Genomic DNA, 9,599 nt, shown 5'->3' with positions numbered 1-9,599 from the left:
TGAACCCTTGCCTTTGATCGGCCGCGGGAATAAAAGTGATCCTGCGTAAACGCCTTTTTTTTCTGGGGTCTCGAGCTGGAACGCCCACGCGAAGGATTGGTACACGACATTCTTCCGTCGAAAGGAAAGGAAAATTGTGGGAATCGGTAAAGGGGTATACTGTTAAAAAACAATTATTCCAACTTTATACGATTTTTCTTGAAAGTTTTATTCAGACATGGTGTACTAATTTTGTAACATTTCCAGAGAACACTCGTAACATATGTTATAAATATAATACATAGGTTTACTCATTTTTCTACAAGAAGGTTATAAAATTCTAATATGCTGTTGCGAAATTACACATTTATTTTCATGTTTATCATAAATGCATAAGAATTCACTTTTGAGGCATGAAATTCATTATTAGGTACTAAAGGTGAATGAATTTCATGAATATCTTTAACAGTGCAAGCAGACATGGGGACGGTGCTTCGAGACACGGTCGAAGTGTTAAACAAATACGTGGGAATTATTTTTATACCCAGGAATACGGGATAAAAAATCGAAACAAGGGAAAGAAAAAGGAGACCCGGGAAAGGGCGTTCCCGTGGGTGCACACGGGAGCGTAAAGTCAAGGACGTAGATCTCGAAACTGCAGTCTCGAAAGTTGATACGATCGATCGCGGCTTGAGATAGAGGAGAAAGGACCAAGACGAGCGGAGGGAGAGTCGCCGTTAAATAATACATTTTAGTATTATTTGTCCTGAAATTTCCAGCTAAGCTATCTCGATTTCCCCCGTAGTTTATTATGATTAAATTTACGATGAAATGAGTTATTTCGGGAGCGTTAGTGTCAATCCAAGCCGTGGGTTCCTTTCGACAAAGAGATAGGTCGCGAAGTCTTTGCTCGCATTTGCGGGCATTATGTATTATGTACGTAATGGCTCTCGGTGTCGAGTCGAGTGATATTCTCACAAGTTGCATTCAAGGAAGGCACTATAAATAGATCGTGGAAACGGATTCGCGCAATCGCCTCGGCATATCCTTAAAGGATCCGGCCAGGGCGTGGAGGACGCAGCGGCGAAAACTGGAGCACGCATTTCGCGAGTGTAATTATTAGCACGTAAGAGTTTAAAGTACGCTCGATGTCGGTTAAATTACCGTATGTCGAGGTATGAGAAGTAAAAAGGAAAAAAAAAAAAGAGCCGCCACCGGGATGCGATCCCTCGCCCGCGAGAGATTTGAGAATCTTCGCCGCGTCGCGCGGCCATCTTGCGAGTCACGTATTAGGCGTTCCCCGCACGTGGGAAATCGCAATTCCCGAGAAGACTGCACCAAGTAGGGCGATTCTAATTTGTATTTTCTAGTAAGAAGCCTAATGAACCTAATAAACTATTCCTCTGTTTTATGTAACCCGCGAGGTCTGCATGAAGCTCCTGCGGGAGGCTTCTCACACACCAGATCCGGGAGCGTTGCGGCACGCACGGGAACACGTGCTTTTTGACGTACGGTAATTGCGATTTCACACGGCCACGGGCATAAACTCTTGTTCCATCCTCAGCCTCTAAACGTCGATGTCTTCCCGCGTTTCTAGGGAAAAGAAATTGGAACTCGCGAAAGGTCTACCATCGAGGATGGATCCATCTCTTCGGGAGCGAGGATCGATGCTCTACATTATGTATTCATCTGATAGGAGAATTTATCAGCGACATAGGTAATACTATAACTATTCTAACTCCTCCAGTTATTCATTTTCAGGCTGCAAAGTGTCTTAGAAACGAATCCTTTAAGTACGGAGCCCATTGGACGTATGGGCGAAATTCGTTAAGGCGTGCAGGCAATAGTCGACCAAACGTCAAACGCAAGGGAGTAAATAAAAAGAAAAATTGTGCTCTATAATTTTGTTTAAAAAAAATTGGATTAATTAGAAAATAGGGACGTGTCTCAGCGTCTGAGTCACCAGTCTGCGTTTTTGATTTCTTCATTGAAAAGCGATCTGTCGGGTCGATTCAGCAAGATTAGCGGGGGCGGTTCCTGCGTCGGTGGTGCACCGTCATCGTCATCGCAATGCTGTAATGACAACGCAAGGTCTGCCGATCGTTAAACCGTGTGATTGGCTGAGCAGCGTTTATTTCTTGCCACTCCGTATTCGTCATGGGACAGGCTTAAAAAGAGGAAGAAATTTTCACACGCCCCTCAATCCCCATGCATCGAGCAGTGCATCAAGTCATCCATGGATCCAGTCCAAGGACTAATTTCCATTCTTTTTATCCCCCGATAAAATCGATATCGTCGCTTCTTATCAGGAGAAAAGAATTCCCGCCCGCGGGGAAAAACCTTCCGCCAAATTCTAAAAATCCTTTTACCACCGAAAAGAAAGTCAGGGAACGACTTCCTCCGGCGCGTTAAACGACCCAACTCCTGTGATTCCAGGCCGGAATGTCAGCGATCGATATCCTTTCCCCGTATCGATCCCATTTACCGATAACGATCCGCCGTTTCCGTTTTTCCTGCCACCTCGATCTCCCTTCGCGTGCTTTGCTCGCCTTCCAGATATTATGTCACGGGCTTTGTCTGGACCCGGGTAAAATTTCTATATTTGAACATTCGACATTTTCCGACGCGAGCAAAGCTGAGGGTCGGTGTGACGCGGTGTGACGCTGCGTCGCGGCGTAGAGAGGCGCGCTCTGGAAGATGCCGGGGACGTCGTTAGGGTAATGCACGAAAAAGAGAATTGCCGACATAAAAGTGAACCGCTGTGAGATCCTCGACTTCCGCAGAGGATAGACCGGGATGTTTTCCGCACGCGGTCGACTTTCTAGACGGCGAGCGGGCGTAAAAACGCGCCGCGTTTTAGCGCCGTTTATGACGCGAACGTTACCGCGTCACGACACTCGCCGAAGAAGGAGGACATTCTTTTCCGACCCGGAAACGACGTTTCCCGATGTAATTGCCATTATCAATTACCCGCGTATCGGTGATTGCCTCTCGTGTCGACGCGGCGCCGCACGCGATTCGAAGTTTCGACATCTTCCGAGATGAAAATCGACCACCTAAATACATAGATCGGAATTTTTTAGTCAATATCGAGGTGCTACATTTTCTGTAATCACTATCAATTCCGGAAATATCCGCTGCTTCTCTGGAAAAATCCAGGAAAATCCAGAAAAATATCTAAATTGCCAGGGGATAGAAATTCGTGTATCTGCCCTGAGAAAAAAAAAAATGTTTCATTTTGTCATTCCAAGGATAATTATTTTACTCAAATTGTCATAATTCCGAATAAATGCCGCGCACAATTTATTCGGGTTTACTGGAGTCAGGCAATTATTCTTCGCGTTTTTTTCAATGAATTTTTTCAATGAATGAAATTCAATTTGGTTTAATGATTTTGTTTTTTTTCTCAGGGCGTTGGAAATTGTCGGAAAGGCTCGCGCGAGCGCTCATTTTGAAGAGGAAAAGTACAGGTTTGGGGATAAATTTAGCCCAGGCGGGGTTTAAAGGAGGAACGTGTCATATTCCGGATACAGGGCGGAGTGCCGGAAGGGAGACAATGGTGGAGCGCGGAGACTTACGGGCCGCCATGTTGGAGGTGGTAATGCGTTAAGCAACGCCGTCTCGCACAATGCGATCGTAGGTCGTCCGTGGACGAAAGTGCTTTCGCACGAAGCCGATCTCTGATCTCGCCAGTCTATCGGATACGGGAGAACTCTAATTTTCACGCTCGGCGAGGCCCGATGAGACGCGGAAAGGAGAACTCCCGGCTTGCGAAAAATCCAACGACGCAACGCCCCGGTAAGACAATGCCATCGACCAGAGAGGTCGAGACATATCGGGAAAGCATGGCAAACGAGTCGTTTTACCTCGGCTTTTGTGGAGAAAATAAAAACCTCGCCAACTAAGACCCAATTGCCAGAGGTCCCGACCTGGCAGCAATAAAAAACCACCATTGAACCCGAGAAATATTTTCGAAATTAAAAAAGTACTCAAATAAATTCCAATAAATAGGATGTACAATTTATTTCAGTTCACCCGAGTGAAATAAAATATCCTTCGAATCGACAAAATGCTCCTTTGGTTCCAGCAATTCCTCTTCTCGGTGCAGAAAAAGATAGGGAAAATGAAGGAATTTGTAATTCGCGAAGGATAAGTGTCCGCCATTTTCTTCTGGCAGAATTTCCTTTCGAATTGAAAGACAGTCCTGTTTTGACCACGTGGGAAGTATGAAATTTCTTCAAAGGTGGTAATACGTGTAAGTCACCATCTCGTTGCGCTGCAAGGAGGGCATAGACTGGCATACTATAAATAGTGCAAGAGAAGGGCCCTATCCCCTGCCCGTCAATTGCGCCGTCTTGCACCCGACCCGGGAATTTCAGAAAACTTGGAAAACGTCCGGGCAGATACTAAGGCTCGGCTTAGATTTCGCAAGCTGACAAAAAGTCTCGCGGAAACGAGAAGTGGCCGTCAGTTGCATCACGGACTGCGATTTTCAATGAAGTGGGACTCGGACGGCTCAGGGTTATCGCGTTTCATGTATCACCTCGTGGACATGTACGAGGATTTAACCCTTTCATTAGTTAACGCCTATAGGCATGTAGGAAATTTCCTTGCAATGTAATACCACCGTCTAGGGCTGCTTTTATAATTTATTTCTAATATATAGGATGGCATGTAAATAAAAAAAAAAAATTCGCCGTTCACAGCGTAGGTCGCATGTCTTATATGAGTTAAAATAAACTGCGAAAGGGTTAAGGATCGAAGGAACGCTCCTGGCAAATCGTCCCCGAAGACAATGGCAATCATCGGCCCGGTGGGAAAGGTTCCATTAGAATGTCATGCACATGCCTACAAATGTATCATGGCAGACAGAGGCGAGTTGCATTAGTCCTGATCACTTTGAATTAGCTTAGAGTTTCTCCCCTCCCAGTCACATATTTTTATCAATAATTCTTTCAGGAATTTATTCCGGATTTTACTGTTCAGTATGTGACGTTTAATTTTCAGGTAAAGCGCTTTAAAATGGTATGCAAAAAAAACGTGAGGTGGAAATAGTTTTATTTGATATTTATTAATTGCGTTAAATTGTGAAATAGTAAAGAATAAAATAATTTTGTAGATTTTCTAAAAGGCGAGCTCGTGATCGCCGGATCGGGCACGCCCGTTGGGTCGATCAGCTGATCAGGTGTCACTCGCGAATTCGTTACTGCCAGTGGTGCTAGTTGCTCGGTAAACGGCAAATCGGTTTATAAATAGAGAGAAGGGCCGATTGCACTTTCAATGTTCCGTATAGGAGTTTTCAGGGAAATTACTAACGACGATATGCCTCGATGCAGTGGCAATTAGATCGGACGTTGGTTGGACGTCGACGTCGACGTCGTCTCGCGAGAAAAATCCGACGTCGGTGAATTATTTACAGCGATATGGATACAATCAATTGCAGCACATTCTTATTGCAGAGACGACAGGAGAACGCCAAAGGGATCCGATATCGCGCTCCTTGAGAATCATTAATCTTTTCGAGTGCACTTGCGTATCATACAAGTCGTATTAATGGCCGTATCGAGGGAGCCATAATTCATATGCTCGTACAAAAGGGTGAGCAATTTAACCAGGGTATGAGTAATCTCCCACGAATCGAATTATCTCTCTCATGAAATTATGAAACTTTTTTTTTCCTTTCTTCACACGGAAAAATCTCTTACTAGTCTACCGAGCGTGATAGAGAAAACCGATAGTGGAAAAATATTCCACGACTCAACAACCGGTTGCGAGTCGAAGTACACCACAATGCCTCTCGATTTCAGGCAGGAGTTCCGGGTACGAGAATACGATATGATAAAACGAGAAAAAAGAAATAGAAAATACTCTCCCGATCGCTCCAGTTCCCGTTCGGTCAAGGTCGGCGATGGAAAGAATCGGCGAGATGGCGAAACAAAATGGGGATTCGAATGCGTGGAGGAATTGCGAGGGAAAAAAAAAAGAGAAAAACCCTCTAAGATTTACCTCGAGTATGAGTCGCGTTAAAACGAGGCGCGTATTTGCCGTACTTACGGCCAGGTGATAATGGCCAATGACTAGGCCAACATAGGCGCCTATAGTCAGCGATAACTCGAGGGAAATATTTGCAAAGGGGACTGCCGGGTAAACGAGACGATTATTTGCGAAAATGCTTCAGGGAGCTGAGAGCGATTCTCGCGTTTGCGCCATTTTCGCTCTTTACTTCGATCCTACCCTTTCATATTTTATCACTCGAGCCATCTTCAATATTTTCAAATTACCGACGGATGTGACGAGTAAACGTTCCTTTGTGAAAAATTTACCGATGATTTGTCTACATTTTATTGGCTATATTTAAGGCGCCGATATTTACTTTTATTCCGAGGAGGAAGTCGAGATCGCCGAATTGTCGCTAGGAAAAAGGCAATACGAGAGGTGTTAATTTTACCGTCGGATTCTTCGCGGGTAATCGGTCGAATAAACGGGAAAACAGTTGTAAAATGAGCCGGCACATAAATCCGCGAGCAAATCGCCCATTATTGGAGGGAACGCTGTAGGGCGCGACGAGCGGTCTCGTTTGCGATCGCATACTCGGAATTCTTGCCGTTTTTGCGTCCATTAAATCCTTTAATCCCTTGCCATTGCCTTAATATAATGCGTCGATCGCCTTTTAAGTGCCGCCTTCGAGTGCTTCCTCGGTTGCATCACCGGGCCTCTGCAAGTTGTTTATACGTACTTGGTGCGAACCTCATTCGAATTTGTCTACCTATAAAAAACCTCCGATAAATTTCCGAGTTTACCTAAAATTTCCCGAAAAATGTCCTTAACGCCACATTAAACTCCTTTGACAAAATTGACCTTAACATGCGTAATAAAAAATATCTTCACGAAAAATTCGCAATTTTTGCGAATTGGTCCAATATCTGAATTTATCTACCTATTAAAAACCTCCAATAAATTTCCGAGTTTAGCCAAAATTTCTCGAAAAATTTCCTTACCACGGTACAACCGTTTCCTCGATAACGCAATCGAAACCCGCGACTGCGGAATGCGATTTTTCCCTCGCGCAAATGTGCATCCAGTGCACTTACGAGCGCGCTGCATCGGGCGTATGCACGCGCACGTCGGCTGTGTTTCTTTTGACCGATTACCTTTCCCACGGCAGCTTATAGGAGCACATGCAGGCCCATTTATATATCTACATATATATATATGTATATCACGGTCTCCGGTGCACTTAGTCGCGCACGTATGCACGTACCGGGTGCTGAGAATTCCCCCACGTGGGCGTGTGTGGCGCCGTGACGCAACCGGTGCATCGATGCACCTCGGAAATCGATGCACTCGATTGCGGTTTATCGACGATTAGGCGGTCTCGATCGTAAGAGGAATTCCAATTGCGATCGCCGGAAGATCCCTGGGAGATCGCATTCCGGCCTGTGCAATTAGGTCGGGAAATAAGGTGAAAGCTCGCCATGCCGATCGAGTTTCCTCGCTGGCTTGTAAAAGTGCATGCATCGATTCGCGATCCGATTCGTGTGCATTTTGACGAATGGACCGAGATAGATGGAGAAGGCGCAATTCCTCGACCGATCGGGAGCGCGTTTCGCCGGAGGCCGTTGAATCCGGGAAACGATCCTAGGGGAAAAGATTCGGAAAAAGGGGGGATTGTCCTGCGGGGAAAGTTTCCATTCCTGAGCCCGGCATGCAGATGAAATTGAATAAAAGTTGCTCACCCCGCGCCGATTTCGAGAACGAACGAGACTCGGTCGCTGGTGGTTTGTTAGAAGGGACGGAGAAGAAAGTGCACACTGTGGGAATCGATGGATAACACTGGAGCAGTCATTGACTGACAGGGATCGGTGTGTAAGTTATGGGGCAATTAAAAGTCCCCGGTGGTGGAGTCAATTTCCGGGGGAAAAGGAGATCACGTTCAGACTCTAGGGAAAAGAAAAGCGGAGAGATTGTCCTGGGCGCTTTTGATTGTTACCATCTTTTTTCTTTTTTTTTTTCCCTAATGCTTTCATCTCGATTTTTCTTCAGGATATGTTTATGGTTTCTATTCCTTGTTTTTATCTCTTTTTCGATTTTATTACCGCCTCGAAAGTCAAAGGCAAGAGCGGATAACGTATTACGTTTCCTAGCGCGCGGATGCATTACGGAGGATAATGCATCGCATGCATCCGATTCCCTTTCTCGGATGCACACGCAATGGAGAAGGTCATTCCACGCCGATGCTTTGTAGCCATTTCCATTGAAATCGAGAGTTGCGACAGTTATTCGAGGATGCGCTCTCTCGTTTTCCGGAATTTTGCGAAAGCCCCCTCGCGACGTAATCGAACTAGCTTGCCGGGAATTACACACCCCTCGTAATTATGTACCAACTGTCGTACCTCAGCTCGTTAATCCCGCGATTACTTAGCGAAGGCGTGACAATTAGCGGCGTTTGTTTCCTTCCCCTCCCGAAATGGATTTCCTAGGCATTCACGATTACCGCTAAATAACCCGTTTCTATCTAAAAAGTGAAAATGCCACGATGTGGCTAATTCTAATTGTGCGGCTAGTCAAATAGTAATGGTAAAAATCAGTGCACCTCGGCTGGTTAAATTGCGACAGTAAAAAGTCGAATAAATAATCAGAGGTTAATTTAACCGCTTCAGAGTGGCGTTAATCGTGTTATCGTGGGAATTGAGCGTACTTCGAGGTCAATTGCTCTAGTTGGATTGCAGAAAATGATTATTACACGGTAAAGGGGGGCGCGAATAGTTCCTCCGTTGGCAAATACGCGAACAGTTAGCAGCATTGTTAATAGTTGCATTATTTTTACGGCAACTCGTTTGCGTCCGGGGCAGGTATTTATCGCCACACTTACAACTAATTATGATCCTTCCGTTGTAACAGTTAACAGGGGCGGCAATCAGGGAGAATTTACATTTACAAGAGGAACTTTAGAGGCCTCGGTGCACTCCGAATGCAGCTCGGTGCACCGGCGCTTGCGGCACTAAAAAACATCCAAAGCATTAAAACATAGAGAAGTGTATCGCAAGTTCTGGGCGATAATTGTGCTGGTTAAATAAATGGGGAACGGCGACCCCGATTACTATTTATACCCCCTTGCGCCATTTTAACGAGGTCCTTCGACATGCATTTCCCCCGGATGCGTCAATTGCATTTTCCAGCGATCCGACTTTCCATCGCGCCTCGCACGTTTTCTCACATTCTCAAAGGTGCAATAACGATTTTTTTCTTTCCCTCCACCGACACCCAGGTGGAGTTATGTCACTTTCGAGGTGGAGAAAAACCGTCGCATTCTTTCCGTTTTTAGCACAGGGTTTTACGAGACCTCGAGGTACCGAGGCAATGAGTCAGTCGGGGTTGCGATCGCCCAGAAGGAGCCGGATCTAAGGGAGGTATCACTTATCCTGGTAATTGGTAATTGCAGGGAGCGCAGCTGACCCGGCGCATGCGTCTCGTGCATTCGAGAGTTCGCTCCGGTTTGGAAACAGGAAGGTTCCCCTTCGCCTAGAAACCAGGCAAAAAGAAGATATTCAAGGGCTGCTGGGAGATAAACCCAATTCCTGCTCCCCAAAAAAAGTGCAGGCCAGAAATTCAATTAAAAT

Source organism: Orussus abietinus, unplaced genomic scaffold, assembly GCF_000612105.2.
Source record: "Orussus abietinus isolate OABI.00-Male unplaced genomic scaffold, Oabi_2.0 scaffold1, whole genome shotgun sequence".
NCBI classification, from domain to species: Eukaryota; Metazoa; Arthropoda; class Insecta; order Hymenoptera; family Orussidae; genus Orussus; species Orussus abietinus.
The sequence above is the reverse complement of the archived record's forward strand: the minus strand, read 5'-3'. Positions refer to the sequence as shown.